Source organism: Phascolarctos cinereus, unplaced genomic scaffold (genome assembly GCF_003287225.1).
Source record: "Phascolarctos cinereus isolate Bilbo 61053 unplaced genomic scaffold, phaCin_HiC Scaffold_726;HRSCAF=1367, whole genome shotgun sequence".
NCBI classification, from domain to species: Eukaryota; Metazoa; Chordata; class Mammalia; order Diprotodontia; family Phascolarctidae; genus Phascolarctos; species Phascolarctos cinereus.
The window spans coordinates 130,678,644-130,692,195 of record NW_027556098.1 but is presented as its reverse complement, the minus strand read 5'-3'; the positions used below and the strand labels follow the sequence as shown (position 1 = coordinate 130,692,195).

General features: G+C 42.5%; 1 non-coding gene and 1 pseudogene across 3 annotated transcripts; one reads left to right on the top strand and one right to left on the bottom strand.

Annotated features, from left to right (window-relative positions):
- Positions 1–6,714: 6,714 nt before the first annotated feature.
- LOC144454684 (U1 spliceosomal RNA) lies at positions 6,715–6,878 on the bottom strand. Its single transcript, XR_013483194.1, has one exon. It is a non-coding gene; the product is annotated as a U1 spliceosomal RNA (small nuclear RNA).
- Positions 6,870–13,123, top strand: LOC110208235 (small ribosomal subunit protein eS25 pseudogene; annotated as a pseudogene). 2 transcript variants are annotated; one of them, XR_013482993.1, is made up of 2 exons: positions 6,870–7,266; positions 12,642–13,123. The product of XR_013482993.1 is annotated as a small ribosomal subunit protein eS25 pseudogene, transcript variant X2 (transcript). The 2 variants fall into 2 exon arrangements; XR_013482992.1 differs by lacking the exon at positions 6,870–7,266 and adding an exon at positions 10,648–12,540.
- The last annotated feature ends 429 nt before the right edge of the window (positions 13,124–13,552 follow it).

Sequence of the window (13,552 nt, the reverse complement as noted above, 5' to 3'; positions counted from 1 at the left end):
TATTTAATTTTCTCCAGAGGTCCACCCTATCTAACTTTTCCAAAATTCTATTCACCTCCTTAACTTCTTTCTTGTTTATTTTGTGGTTAGATTGATCTAGTTCAGAGAGGGAGAGGTTGAGGTCCCCCGCTAGTATGGTTTTGCTGTCTAATGCCTCCTGTAACTCCCTGAACTTCTCCTCTAAGAATCTGGAAGCTATACCAGTTGGTGCATATATGTTTAGTAATGATATTACTTCATTGTCTGATGGGGGTGGGGCCCAAGCCAAGATCTTCGCCCTTTGTCCCAAAGGGAATCTGACTCACAGGCCCCAGACCCTCATCTCCCTTTGAAAGCCTTAGGCTCCCTTTTGTCTGTAGGCCCCAGAAAGGCCTTCTCTATTCTCAAACTGTTCCTTATCTACTTCCTTTATCTCCTTTTGAAAGTCCTAGCCCCACCTTGATTTTGTGCAGATGCCTTTCAAACTTCTGCCTTCCTGTTCCCTCCATTATCTATTCCCATTGTCTATTCAATCTCTCTGACCTCCCTAATTAGAATTCTTACATAGACCCATTTCCCAACCCCCTTCTCTGGCCACCCAAAGTTACTTTAGTATTTAAGATCCACCTTGGCCCTCATTCAGATGCTGAGAATCTCAGGCCCACGAGGCTGAGAACCTCTCATGCCCGCTCGTCTTTACGGGCGGGTGTCACCTAGCTGAGAATCTCTCGTGCCCCAAAGGCTGAGCCTTTCTCATGCCCGCCTGTCCTTATGGGCGTCACCTGGCCGATGTGATTTATCACTAATAAACTTTTCCTCTGGCTGAAGAAGATTTGAGTTGAATTCATTCAGCAGGGTCCGTTACCGTGATCTTGGGGTCCCAGCACCCCAAAACCCCTAGACCTCTTCATTGTCTATGGTGCCTTTTAGCAGGATGTAGTTTCCTTCCTTATCTCTTTTAATAAGATATATGTTTGCTTTTGCTTCGTCTGAGATCAGGATTGCTACCCCTGCTTTTTTTTTTACTTCAGCTGAAGCATACTATATTTTACTTCAGCCTTTTACCTTTACCCTGTGTGTGTCCCTCTATTTCAAATGTTTCCTGAAAAAAAAAACCACCAAGGTTATCAAATGTGTTTCCTGTAAACAATACATCGTAGGATTGTGGTTTTTAATCCATTCTGCTAACCTTTTCTGTTTTATGGGAAAGTTCATCCCATTCACATTCATAGTTATGATTACTATCTGTGTCTTTCTCTCCATCCTATTTCCCCCTGTTTATGTTTTTTCTTTCTCCTTTCTCCCTTTCCCTCCTTACTAGTGCTTTGCTTTTGACTACCGCCTCCCTCAGTCCACCCTCCCTTCTACTAGCCCCCTCCCTTTTCTTCCCCTTTACCTTTACTACTTCTTCCCTCCCTTCTATTCTCCCCTCCCTTTTCTCTATCCCTTTCCCTCCCTGCCTATAGGGCAAGTTAGATTTCTATGCCTAACTGATTGTTATTTCCTCCTTGAGACAAATTCTGATGAGAGTAAAGTTCAAACAATGCTCATCTCCCTCCTTCTTTCCCTCTATTGTAATAGGTTGTTGTGCCTTTTCCTGTACTATAATTTACCCTTGTCTGTCTCTTCCTTTCCTTTTCTCCCAGTACAATCCCCTAATTAGATTCACTTAATCCACTTACTTAGATCCATTTAACCCACTTAATTAGATTTTTTTTTTATCATTACATCAAAGTCACCCTATTTCCCTGCCCATACTGAGGCACTTGGAGGTGCTGGTGTTGGTGCTTGCCTGCTCCACCACCCCAGGGTTCAGGATCTCTCCCTGTCATGCTGAGGTGGAGCTCTCTGCTAGCTTGCTGGGATGCCTCCTGTTCTGTACTGCTCCCCCTCCCCCAGGGCAAGAGGGGCCTTTCCTGTTAATCCCTCAAGCTTCCTGGGCTACTAGACTGCTACATTCTATCTTTCTGCTGGTTCAACTGTTCCAGGGTTTTTCCTGGGGCAATATTTTCTGGGTTTTCAGAGGTCAATAAGGGATGGTGAGAGCAACTTATTTCTCTATTATTATTATTATTATTATTAAACATTTATTCGTGAATGAATACATTTCATACAAAGAGTTTTCCAGCAGAAACAGCAAATACACAGGGAAGGGGGGTAGTTTTAAAAAAAGATCATTTAAAGCACAGGGATAAGAGAAAAATACAAATGTTCTATTCCTTTATTAGGAAGAGATTGATTCACTTAGTTTGGCATTTACATACAATTGTGCAATTACAGTACCTTGTCAGAATTCTGGAAAAGGCTTATAAAGACATAGTAGCAGAGCAGTAAGTAGGGTGATACAACAGGGACTTTGCCCCCAGGCTCAAATTTAGAAAGGCACTGACAGCATTTTCAAGTCTTTAGAAGCACAGAAGCAACTGAGTGCTCAGTTAGCAAATGAATGAATATATGAAATAAATGTATGAAAAAACATTTAAGTGTTTACTACGTAGAGTGACTTACTTCTTACTCTACCATCTTGGCTCCCAGAAGCAGAACTTGTGAATTAATATTAAATCAAATGTTTTGAGCCATGTAGGGGAAGCTGTCCAGTTGCAGAAACTATATAGAGCTAAATTGTCCACGTACCTACGGGAGGTAACTAATGATGCCTCCCTGTTATGCCAAATTCAAAGGTAACACTGTATGAACACATTTAGATAGAGATACTTTAAGACAAAAGAAACTGAAGGCCGTGGAGTTCTAATAACCAATTTGGCCCTGAGAGAAATGATTATTCCTCTCTTATGTTGGTAACCTTTTTTACTATTGGGGAAATCCAGGATTTTTTCCCTTCCTGTTTCTTCATTCTCTGCTGGGTCAGATCAGTCTCTGAGAAGTGGGGCTGATAGTGAGATTGGCTTCAACTTTCTCCTCAGTCTTGTTCAGACCCCACCCAAGTGGGGAAGCCCATTATGTTCTGCTCAGACTTGGGTGGGGTGGTGGTGGTAATGGGGTACTTGTGTGCTTGTACTCTGACCCCACTTCCAAGAAACATTTCTCCCTGGCCTCAAGGCACTATCCCTGAGAGTTTCCCCTCCAGCTCAAAGACCCTATCTCTGGTAATAGCTCATGAGTGGGCCCAATGAGGCAAACTATCTCTCCTTGTTACAAGAACAAGCACTGTAGAATTTCCCTTGTACTATCTTGTATCAACAAAACTACCATGTACTGATTCCCAGTTATCATGTATGATCTAGAGGTCATTACAGATATCAATTCTTGAAACTATCTTGTTACCCTTTAGGAACCCTTCCACCCCCCCCATCTCTGAGGTTTCCAGTAGTGAATGACACCTGTGACCAAGGTTGCACATTATCACCTAATTAGCATACTTTGGCACATAATCCACAGCTTTTCATATAAGCTATAGCATTCCTGTTAGGTTGCAAGTTCCCTTGCCTGCTGAAAAGTATAACAATAAAACTTTTGCCAGCTTGACTTAAAGATTCTTTAAGTTTGTGAATTCGTTCCAGATGACCCTGTCCTTTACACAGGTCCTTCAGGCATTGAAATCTCCCAGACCACAACAGAGGTGGTAGTAGATCCTTTGTCTAGATTTCCTGGTTCTGGAGGTGTTCTGGGAGTAAGTGACATAACCAAAGTCATGTCCCCATCATTGGAATAAGTTCACCTCTCCTTATAGTATTCATTCTCTCATTAATTGTTCACCAATCACAGATGATTGCCATCTGTTGGGAACATCCACTCTTGAAGCCACCTTGATCTATCTTTGGCATTCGAGAGTGCCACTGACCCCTTATATTAATTATCTACTAGCAAAAATTAATAAAATGATTAATTTCCCAGAAAGTATGTCTCTCAAACTTTTTATATGTCACAGCCCTGGAGAAGAGTTGAGAAAATGCATCTCTCTCCAGTCATTCCTAGAGAAGGGGACTCTGAGCGTGGAATACACTATGAGATCTGGTTGATAAAGTTGCTTGGTTGTGCTGTTCTTTTTTATCTTCTTTTAAAATCTTTGTTTCATGAGAAGATTGGCTAAGAAGGAGTAGGAGAAAGACATAGTATTCAGAAGTGAATGTGATAGAAAACAGAAGGTTTTGATTTAAAAAATCTTTACAAAACAGTTATAGGAGAAACTGAAAAATTAGCTATTATTTTTCCGCATCCTGCTTTCTCTTTCTTTTACTGCCTGATGTTTCTCTTGATTCTATTGTGCTTTTCTAAGTGGGGGACCATTTACTCAGTTTTGCAGGGAATTTGCTTTGCTAGGTTCTCTTCCACCTGCTTGAAAATTTCAGGGCAGCCACCTCAGGTGGGGAATGATTTGTACCACTGTCTACCCCATTAAATATTACCCCCCCCAAAAAAAGAAAGAAAGCTGACTATTAAGTGGATGTGACTCTGGAAAAATCAGGACCCGAATGACTTTGTGTTAATGAGAACCTGAGGATTTCTCTGCTCTGACTTGCCTTTTAAAAAGAAAAAAGCATTCTGGTAGACACTGGGATTTAAACTAAAACCTTGTTAAGATATCAGTGAGTCAGTAGGTCAATAGACATTTATTAAGGGCCTACTATGCACCTTGTACTGAGTTAAGTACTGGGAATATAAATAAAGGTAAAGTTCCTACAATCAAGAAGCTCAGTCTAATGGGGATGGGAAGGAGGGAACAAATTTTTTAGAAAAACTATTTATAAACACTTTATAAACAAGAATATGTGGGCACTAGATGGCACAGTGAATAGAGTACTGACTTGGAGTCATGAAGACATCAGTTCAAATCCAGCCTCAGAAACTTCCTAGCAAGCTACTTAACCTCTGTTTGCCACTGGAGAAGGAAATGGCAAAGTTTCTTTGCCAAGAAAACGCTATGGACAGAGGTCATGAAGAGTTAGACCTGACTGGAATGACAGAACAACAATAAATAATACATTCCAAATTACCAACAGGGGAAAAACTGAGAGAAAACAGATTTCTGGTTAAAATTCTACATTACACTGGAAAAAATAAAAAAGCCAGACCTAGAAGCCAACCCATAAATGGAAGAAAAAAATAGCCTAGTTTTGTTAGGTCCCATTCCTGCCCTCAAAGTGAATTGCCCTTTATGTGATTGCCATACTTGACAATTTAATCTTCTGTTACCAGTGACCTTGTCAGTTCCTAGTTCTTTCTAGGGAGAGGGAAGATGTTGCCACACCATTGATCCCTCCTTAACCCAGATTTACATTTCCATTAGGAAGGGCTATGAACAAAACAAGTACCTGGTTCCATATCTCAGGCCTAGGTACCTGTCTTGGCCTGGGCACCAAATCATAGAGAAAGTCAAGTGGGAGAGACTGTGCTTTCTAGCAACCTGCCCTGCATCCCTCCTCAGGTTGTCCTTCTCTAGCCTCTGATGAAGTTGGGGAGATGTCCTGCTTGGTCTCTCCCCCACCCCAGGTTGCCTTTAGGATAGGTCAACTCATTTCTGCCTACCAGAACCCAGGAAACTCTGGCCTCTGCCTTCTCCCTAAGTTATTTGCCTGTAGCCCAAGGTCCTTGAGTTTTCCTGATCTTGATATGTTTATTGGCCTTTGGTTTCTTTTTAGTTCTCTTTGCCTCATTATTACTGGCATATAGGCAATAAAGCTGGTAGGATCTTGAGCTGGACTATGATAGTGGTGATATAGTTCTTATTATTATCCAAGATGACTAATTCTGGTAGTAGTGACTCTCCAAATCCTGGAACCTTCAAATGTGTGGTTTGCAAATCAGCTATTGCTTATAAAAGGATCCAATCTACTTAAGATTAAACTCTCCTCCTTCAGAGAGGAAAGGGCTCTCACTGAGCCAAGAGGAAAGAATGCTGCTCTCCATTCTGATGAAAATTTCAAGGATGCTCTGCAGGAGGCTGCTTGAAGTCAGGACCAAAAGTCTGACTCTGAACACTTCTTTTTCTTTTCTTTCCTTTTACATTTTTGCCCACCTCTTTTTCCAAGCTTTCCCTGAAGAGAGCCATTCAGCAAAGAGGTTGGCAGGTCTTCTGGCTGAGTCAGCTTGACTCTATTCCTCACCACGTTGTATTGATGAGACATATCCATTGAAAGAAACCTGCCACGTCTGCCTCTACAATCAGAGGCAGAAGACTCACGTATTTTGTGTAACTTCCGGCTTTTCTCTCCTGCAGGTCTGGTTCGTTAACCTTCCGCCTCATCTTCAAAGAGGCCGACTTCCACTTTCCCCTTAGAATGAACTTGCCTCTTGTTCACGGCATGCATTATTCTTAGGTCACTTCTGCTACAGAACAGGGCTTGGAAAAGTCAGCACTGGTCCACATTGGCAACACTGCCAGTTTCAGTTGACCATAACCCTAGCTTAGATAGACTTCCGTTACTTGAAGAAAAACCTGCCTCGCACAAGCCAGTGCCTGTTTTATTTGTATCCAGGAAATTTAACGGAAAACAAAACAAAACCATCGAAAAATAGGAAAGTACAACTACGGCTAAAGTCAAAGAATGTTCAGGAACCCTAGCTATCTTTTTAGGTAAGGGTGTGGAAGGATGCATAAAAACCAAACCGGGTTACAGACGCAGCAGAAAGTACAACACTGACGACAAGACTACCGGACGACACTACCAAAAAAATCACACAGTTTTCAAACTGCATGAAAGAAAATAACCGTAATCTTAACACAAACCTACAAACACCCACAGAAAGTACGACTATTTTTCAAACACCGGAGATCAGAAGAGAACGCGAACGCAGTACCCCGCTACCACAAATTATGCAGTCGAGTTTCCCGCATTTGGGGAAATCGCAGGAGTCAGCCCATCCAGAGTGCAATGGGTAAGCCTCGCCCTGGGGAAACCACCTTCATGATCATGGAATCACCCCTGCCGGGTAAGTATGCCCCACCACGCCGCGCTCCACCACTCCCTCCACGCACACACACTCTAAACGCACGATCACTCACGCGGCGCTTCCACAGCCCAACGACACACGCTCCACAAGCACAAACCGCCAACACCCGCAAGCGCTTCAACCCCTCCCAACTCGCCTCGGCCCCTCCGACCCCCAAATCCACCTTTTCCAGAAGCACTATCTGCTTAGTCTCCTCATCTGCATAACGGTCTGTCCCTTACTGACGTCACTCGCCAAACCTGCACCACAGGCGACCACCGTCTATTGGCTGATCATACTCCCCGCATTATCTCGAAATGACTCCATGCAGGCCAATCAGCTACTGTTCCCTGCCCTGTTGTTTGAGTCCTGAACCTGTCCCTCATAGAGATCCAGGTCAGTGGGTCATCTACTTTAGCTCTCGCCTCTACCAGATGACTTCATCCATCTCTTTCTAAAACTTTTTTTTTCTTTCAGTTCTGGCTTTGTTCCCAACTGACTGGATGTCAACAGAAATTGTACAGGATCAGAACCCTGCAGAGGATAGGGCACCATCACTTCTACATAACCATGTGCACACAAACAAGAGTCAAAACTGGTTGGAAGTCAGGCAGGGAGAGGAAGTGATTGTGCCTTAAGACATTCCCTGCAGAACTGCAGGAAGTGAAATACTCGTTGTGATGAGATGTACTAATACTACAGGCAAGAGGAAAGGAAGGGTACAACAAGGGAAGGAAAAGTGCACATGCAAATAACTTGCTCCCTCGGTTTCTTTTTCATTTTAGGTTTTGCTGCATTGGCTTCACTTTCTTGAAATGAAGGAGGGTAGTTTTTGCTTTAAATAGTAGGTGACACTTTTCTTGGGGGTCACAGATATTTCTGTAAGTGCAGGGTGTACCGTGAGACTCTTCCTCCTCTCCCGTGGCATAATCACCACCACGTAAATTATGCCATAACCAATAAACACAAGTCCACGCTGGAGCAGTTGATGAAGAGCCCAAAGTTCATACTAGCCAGATAGTTTCAGGTCTAAGTAGAAAAGTCACTTTGCCCTCCTTTGGTCTGATTTCAAACCGTGACAGCTACAGTCATCCATGCGACAGTTCCATTCAAAAACAGATGGCCTACCGCTTTTGGGACTTCCAGAATAAGCCAACAAAATCTAAGCATCAACAGCAGTGTTCTGCCCAGCATTTGGGTCAAGATATGGATCAATTGAGCAGAGCTATATATTACATTTCCAAATGAGACCGTTTGATAACCCAGAAAGAAACATATGGAGTCAGCTATGACTTGATTTTTATCAAAGAACTGACTGAGCTAGTAATATTAATTTGTTATTTGTGGTCACATACATTTTATGCATATTTAACAATTGCTTTCTTAGCTGTAGCTTTCCTATTTTAAATGGTAAAGTTATAGTCTTTGTGGCATTACATATTTGTCACTGTTAGTTTATCTCAATTTCACTTGGATGACTTTTAGTTTTTAGTGTTTTGCTTTCTGGTGAGGCAATCGGGGTTAAGTGCCTCGCCCAAGGTCACACAGCTAGTAAGTGTTAAGGGTCTGAGGCTGGATTTGAAACTCAGGTCCTTCTGACTCCCAAGCCAGAGCTCTATTCAACTGAGCCACCTAGCTGCCCCTTGGATGACTTTTAAAGAATTGCTTCTCTACTGCTGCTGGAGGTTCATGACATTTGCATGATAACTGCTTTGATATTCCTCAACTGCATTTGCTAACACATGGGCTTGACCACTAACATGCATTGCCCTGTGTTGTACTGTTTCAGTATGACTGTCTGAGTTTTTCAATTGAATTCTCCGGGATTTCTCTGGACACCTGCTTGGTCATGATGTCCTTTCTTGTACCTGACAACTTCTATCCCACATCTTGATCATTTATCTCTGTAGATCCTACATCCACCTTCACCACCTGACTTGCTGATTTCAGCTAGATCTTTTCCATTTGCCCTCTTCTCTTCAACATCCAGCCAGTCACCTTTAAAACCTTTCTGACTTTCTGGTCTTGCTAGTGGATGTTGTTCCTGAATTGGCAACTCTGTAATTTAGTGGCTCCTAAGGATGATGAGAACTGTTCTCTCTAGTTAATTTTTGTCTTACACAAAAGGAGGCACTATTCTCTAGTTTTGGAACTCGTTACTGACTAGTGAATCACTAGCTAGTAATGTTTGATGCCATATCCCACAGAAACAACACCAGATGGATTGGACCCATGAAGGACAGGAAAGTGTCAACTAGTTACAGGCTTGGAACTTTTTTTCCTCTTCCTACCTTGTTTTGACAGGATGGTCACACACCAGTAATAAACAAATAAATACAATGCCACACAATGGTGTCAGGCCATGGTATTCAAAACGCTGTTCAGTTAAAACTACGACTGTGATGGCCAAGTGCCATGTTTGGTCTCTATCATTTATAGCTGGAAACCATCCACAGACAATACCTAAGCAAATACATTGGCCTGATCGTTCTACAATAAAACTTGATTTTGGACCCAAATCACGTGACAGAAATCAGGAAATGGCAAATGTTACCCAGAGAAAAGAAGCGACTTTATGAGGCCGCTTTTGTAAATGAATGGATGGATGGATGGATGGATGGATGGATGGATGGATGGATGAATGGATGAATGAATGAATGAATGGCAACTTTCAAACCCACTCACCCAGAGGCAAGCCCCTCCCCTAGAAACAACCTAAGTTGTGTATGCACATGATCACTAAAAAAAAAAAAAGTGTGCTCTGAGGGCCTTCTTGGACATCACTGTCCTACTTAATGCCAAGCACCAAAAGCCCTCTCACTCATTGAGAAAGGCCCTCTCCTCAGCCTATGAATCAATTACAACTAAGTCGATATCAAGAATTCTGATTAACACAGTGACAGTAACTGGACTGATTAAGTATGCTCTCCACCTTCTTAAAGAGGGGTGGTATAATATGAATGTATTTGCTACGGCCAATGAGGGAATTTGTTTTGCTTGATGATACATACTTGTTATAATGATGTTTGTTTGCTGGTTTTCCTGATGAGAAGACAAACAGGTTAGGTAAAGCAAAATGTCAATTGGAAAAAAAAATAATTAAAGAACCAGAACAACAACAACAACAACAACAGTTATCACTTCCACATTGTGACTTTCCCCACTGAGGTTTTGATAGATCATGGGTCAGCATTAGAAATTAAATGGGATTTTGGGGGAAGTTTTTCAAAAGCTTCATATGACACAGAAAAGGTTTAGAAACTCAGAAATGCATAAAATATATCTCTGGTATTGCATAATATCAACATATGTTATCTTTTAATACCATAATAATTCAGACTGCTTCTCTGGTAGGAAGGGAGGGCCAAACATTTTATGCAGATTTCCCAGATCTTGCGGGTGCCGGGCCCCTAACCCCTGTGATGTGGTAGGGATAATTGTAGTTCACTACCCAGGATTACCATGGTCCTTCCAAACTGCACTAAATTTCATCGTGTAGTCAAAGACAAAGAGAAATGGTTGGAGTATCATGTTATTCTAACAACACATTGGAAACTGTGTCTTGGAAACCATAAAACGAATTATCTCACTAGCTACATATACATACATGTATGCATATATGTGTAGATGTACACGCATATGTGTATAGAGAGGGGGAGAGTGGGGGGAGAAATGGGAGGAGAGAAAGGGAGGCAGAGACAGAGAGAGAGAGAGACAGAGAGAGAGAGAGAAGAGAGAGAGAGAGAGAGAGAGAGAGAGAGAGAGAGAGAGAGAGAGAGAGAGAGAGAAAGAGAGAGAAAGGAGAGAGATTCACACTTGGAGAAACTGCTGGAGTCAGCACAACTGGAGTACCATCTCTGGATCTCAATGGGGAAAATCGCCTTCCTAATTATGATATCTCCCTTGCTAGAGAAGGACGAGAAATTACTGTCACCCGCCAATTCCCAGAAGCAACATTTGAAAAAATAACTAGTGCAGAAAATCCCTGGTAGGGCCTCAAGCCATATGGCAAAAGACCGAGGAAGTGGCATGTTGTGGGGGAGAGCAAGGTCAAAAGAAGTCACCTGTAGGATAGAGAATACCTGAGCATATTTAACAGGCTGAGGGGCCAGACGATTGAGGGTAAATATGATGATCCCATGTTAGGGATGAGTAAACTCCTCCCTCAGATGAAAATGACTTGCTGTTAAGTGTAAGGGATAGAATTTGAGCCCATATTTCCTAGGTACCAATCCAGGGCACTTTGCTTGGTTTCTCAGTTTGGGGACTAGCTCTGGTTCAAGACTGCATCCTTTATGACACAACATCGTACAGCTCCATCCTCCGATTCCATAAACCTCTGCCTTTACATCCTAGTTAGCAGAGGTGTGGGTCCTGTGTCCAAAGAGTGGTGTGCCTGGGAATTGACTTGAATCATTTTGATCCTGGCGGTGGCTGTGAGGGTTCTTGAGGGGATGGAGTGTGCGGTATATCCAGATTGGCTGACTACAGACCTTGAATCTGAAGAATAAGCTAAGAAGCTCAGACAATCCTGAGAAACCGGGTGAATGCCTCTCTGCCACCTAGAAAGCTAGTCATTTTGTACACAGGACAGGACCAAGTCTTCTCGGAAGCTGTAAAACTAACATTTTGGACAGGTGAAACTGTGAATTGAGGATGAAGCGGGAACCTCTTCACAGGCTCATTATTCGTTGTTCAGTCATATCTCACTCTTGTGTGACCCCAGTTTGGGTTTCCTTGGCAAAGATGATGGAGTGGTTTCCCATTTCCTTCTCCAGTTCATTTTACAGATAAGGAAACGGAGGCGAACAGAGGTTAAATGACTTGCCCAAGGTTGCACAGCTAGTAGGTGTTTGAGGCCAGATCTGACCTCGGGTCTTCCTGAGTCTAGGCCTAGCGTTCCAGCAACTGCACCACTTAGCTGCCTCTTCCAATCAACTTGCTCAACAGCAATTGCCGGGAGGAATCCAGAAGATCTATGCTACATCTTGCTGCCTAAACATGGCCACCTGGTTTAAACATCCTTCCATTGTGCATCTTGAAGCAACCTGCTGAGAGTGACCCGTGAACCAGTTTTTAGCTTGTTCTTCATCACAGCCTGTACTAATTGTTGTTATCCCTGACTCTATATGATCCAGTACCATATACAGTATAATAGGGTGCCACCTCCACAGGTTCCATCCTTCAGAGGTTTTATACTACTCTGGACTACCTTCCAGGTGCCTGATATACTTTATTTTCCTTTGACGTGATTCGTTTCTCTTTTAAGTAATTTTAATTGTTTTTTTCCATTTTGATACTTTTCTCTATTTTAACAATCTCTGAACTCTCATATACTTTAAAACTTTTTATTGATGTTTGAAGTGGAGGATTTTTTGAGTGCAGGAATAAAGCATCTTTAATTGAGATAACAGGGTGGCAAGCCTGGCACCCTGGGGGATATCCCACCAACAGACGCACAGGAAAGCGTTTTTATATTTTTAGGAGAGAAGGGGGAGGAGGCAGTGTGAACTAGCAAGGCCTGGTCATGAGATCCCAGTCATCCTTGGCAATCTGGGCAAGGAAAACCACTTCATTCTGGCTGTTTTACCCTTCATGCCACGCATAACAATGGAAAGGGGCAAGGATATTAGGAGCTGAGATGCAACTCAAGCTAGGTTCTTTTACAAGGTACAGTTCCAAGGTGGGAGGGATTTAAGGTGTGGTTCAAGAGTAAATATCCTTTTTTTGTTTTAAATAAAAACAAGTGGCTTTTCTGTCTGACATCTTAGCTTGGAGGCGGCAGCAGGGGGAGTTCCTGAAGCCTCACCATGCCGCCCAAGGACGATAAGAAGAAGAAAGATGCCGGCAAGTCGGCCAAGAAGGACAAAGATCCCGTGAACAAGCCTGGGGGCAAGGCTAAGAAGAAGAAGTGGTCCAAAGGAAAAGTTCGGGACAAGCTCAACAATCTGGTTCTGTTTGACAAAGCAACGTACGACAAACTCTGCAAGGAGGTCCCCAACTATAAACTTATCACCCCTGCAGTAGTCTCCGAGGGACTGAAGGTCCGGGGTTGTCTAACCCGGGCAGCCCTCCAGGAACTGCTTAGTAAAGGTCTGATTAAGCTAGTTTCCAAACACAGAGCACAAGTGATCTATACCAGGAACACCAAGGGTGGAGATGCTCCTGCTGCTGAAGATGCATGAAACGGTTCAACATGTGTGTACATTTTCAAAAATAAAATTATTGGACTAGAAAAGAAATACGAAAACAAGTGTTCAGATTCATTTGGAAATTCATAGTTTCTAATAGCACTACGGTTCGGTAGTTACATAAGTCTTCTTTCCACAATGTTGAATGCTGCACTCAGATGATATTATTTTCCCATCCCTACCTCATTCTACTCTGGACCTCAATTCATTGTAACTATTGCCACATGCAGGCCCTCTTGCTCTGAATGGCTGAATGTGCAGACTGACCAACAAAAATTACATCACCCTAAAGGTATTGGTAAACTAACATGAAAGAAGCAAATAAATAAATAAATAAAGGTAAAAATTTGAAGGCTTTAAATAAGTCACATTACATGCAATACTCAGAATAAGCATCACAACAGTTTTTCAAAAGGATATTACTTAAAATGCTCCATAAGTTATAACAGCTAGAAAACACTTTTCAGACAAATAAAGTCCGATCTACATAA